Source organism: Oratosquilla oratoria, chromosome 11 (genome assembly GCF_046742065.1).
Source record: "Oratosquilla oratoria isolate Oo_2021 chromosome 11, ASM4674206v1, whole genome shotgun sequence".
Taxonomy (NCBI): domain Eukaryota; kingdom Metazoa; phylum Arthropoda; class Malacostraca; order Stomatopoda; family Squillidae; genus Oratosquilla; species Oratosquilla oratoria.
In genome coordinates this window covers 19,497,583-19,500,082 of record NC_134787.1, presented here as the reverse complement: position 1 = coordinate 19,500,082, position 2,500 = coordinate 19,497,583, and the positions used below count along the sequence as shown (strand labels likewise).

The 2,500-nt window shown below is 51.4% G+C and overlaps 1 protein-coding gene across 3 annotated transcripts in view; it reads left to right on the top strand.

The window, feature by feature from the left end:
• Window positions 1–1,805: 1,805 nt before the first annotated feature.
• Window positions 1,806–2,500, top strand: part of LOC143029622 (uncharacterized) — a 689,552-nt gene continuing 688,857 nt past the window's right edge. The window contains exon 1 of one of the 3 annotated variants that reach the window (XM_076192375.1): window positions 1,806–1,869. The gene's annotated coding sequence lies outside the window, so the exon portion shown is untranslated. Of the gene's footprint in view, window positions 1,892–2,500 lie in introns of all 3 variants that reach the window. The other 2 variants (XM_076192374.1, XM_076192377.1) reach the window with 2 other exon arrangements.

Here is a 2,500-nt window from a genome sequence, read left to right as displayed (position 1 = left end):
TTTATTCAGCCACCGGAGCGCCCTTCTAAACCAGGTCAGGGGTCAAGGGTCAGGTCAAGCTGGACCCTGTGACCTAGTTGAAATATTTCGTCCTGGTTGCCGCCAAGTGATTTTAATCAGAAATCGGAGCGCCCTTCTAGGCAAGGTCAAAGATCAGGTCAGGTCAGATCAAGATTGACCCTGTGGCGTGGTTGACCTATTTCGTTCTGGTTGTCGCCAAGTGATTTTATTCATCTTCGGGGGGCCGCCACCCCGTAAGCAACAGCCATCGATCGCAGCTGCACAGCAGGTTCCATAACTGCCTGGAACAGCTGGAACATGTATATATATATAAGTATAGTTATTGGCAAAAGAACAGCTGGAAGGAAAGGGGGAGATGGAGGAAGAGGAGAAAAATGACAAGGAAAATGGAAATGAGGAGGAGGAAAAGAGGAGGATGAGGAGGATGAGGATGGGGACGATAAGGACTGGTGACGATGATGGTGAGAAGTAGGAGGGGGAGGAAGAGTTGGGAAGGGAAGGAGGAGGAGGAGGCGGAAGAGGAGGAGGAGGAGGAGGAGGAGGAGGAGGAGGAGGAAGAGGAGGATAGGGACGATAAGAACTGGTGACGATGATGGTGAGAAGTAGGAGGGGAGGAAGGGTTGGGAAGGGAAGGAGGAGGAGGTGGAGGGGAAATAGGAGGAGGCGGAAGAGGCGGAGGAGGAGGAGAAGGAGGAAGAGGAGGATAGGGACGATAAGGACTGGTGACGATGATGTTGAGAAGTAGGAGGGGGAGGAAGAGTTGGGAAGGGAAGGAGGAGGAAGTGGAGGAAGAGGAGGAGAAGGAGAAGGAGGAAGAGGAGGATAGGGACGATAAGGACTGGTGACGATGATGGTGAGAAGAAGGAGGGGAGGAAGCATTGGGAAGGGAAGGAGGAGGAGGTGGAGGGGAAAGAGGAGGAGGAGAAGGAAGAGGAGGATAGGGACGGTAAGGACTGGTGACGATGATGTTGAGAAGTAGGAGGGGAGGAAGAGTTGGGAAGGGAAGGAGGAGGAGGAGGCGGAAGAGGAGGAGGAGGAGGAGGAGGAGGATGAGGAAGAGGAGGATAGGGACGATAAGAACTGGTGACGATGATGGTGAGAAGTAGGAGGGGAGGAAGGGTTGGGAAGGGAAGGAGGAGGAGGTGGAGGGGAAAGAGGAGGAGGAGGCGGAAGAGGGGGAGGAGGAGGAGGAGGGTAGGGACGATAAGGACTAGTGACGATGATGTTGAGAAGTAGGAGGGGGAGGAAGAGTTGGGAAGGGAAGGAGGAGGAAGTGGAGGAGGAGGAATAGGCGGAAGAGGAGGAGGAGGAGGATGAGGAAGAGGAGGATAGGGACGATAAGGACTGGTGACGATGATGGTGAGAAGTAGGAGGGGAGGAAGGGTTGGGAAGGGAAGGAGGAGGAGGTGGAGGGGAAAGAGGAGGAGGAGGCGGAAGAGGAGGAGGAGGAGGAGGAGGAAGAGGAGGATAGGGACGATAAGGACTGGTGACGATGATGTTGAGAAGTAGGAGGGGGAGGAAGAGTTGGGAAGGGAAGTAGGAGGAAGTGGAGAAGGAGGAGGAAGAGGCGGAAGAGGAGGAGAAGGAGGAGGAGGAAGAGGAAGAATAGGATAGGGACGATAAGGACTGGTGACGATAATGGTGAGAAGTAGGAGGGGAGGAAGAGTTGGGAAGGGAAGGATGAGGAGGTGGAGGAGGAGGAGGAGGAGGAGGAGGAGGAGGAGGAGGAGAAGCGGGTGAAGGTGCGGGTGGAGGCGGAGGGATCGGGTGAGTCGTGAGTCTGAGGCTGAGAGTGTTCAGTCTCAGTTGCCCCGCTCCTGTCGACCTGGCCGAACCGCCCGACAACTCGTGCGTGTGAGCCCCGTACACGGTACCCCCACCACCCCCATCCCGTCCGCTAGCGCGTGTGCGTTCGAATCTCGCCGAAAAATGTCTTATATGTCTTGGCGCAGACATAGACATGATGTGGAGGACTATGGCTGATGGATATTTGTGTGTTTACATATCACGGTGTAACATGTATATGTGCATATGTGTACATATATATGTATATTGTATTGTTTTGTGATTTTTGTCAGATTCTGGTACTATCAGACAGTTAACTTGACACTAACTTTTTTATGAACTGTGATGATATGGTACAGTGATGAAGAGAGAATATACATACATACATAAATATATATATATATATATATATATATATATATATATATATATATATATATATATATACATATGTATGTATGCATGTATGTATGCGTATTTGATGAAGAGTCTACAGAGTATGGTGACGACATTGACTACCAAGCAAGGTGGAGACGAGGAAGAGGAAGAGAAGGAGGAGAAGGAGGAGGAGGAGACCTCGCCTGCTTAAAGGCGAATACAAACCTCCCCCCCTCCCATCGCGACGATGATGATAATAGTCTTCATGAATTTTCTTCTTGCATGCCGCCGTACAATATCAATTCTTCTTGGGAGG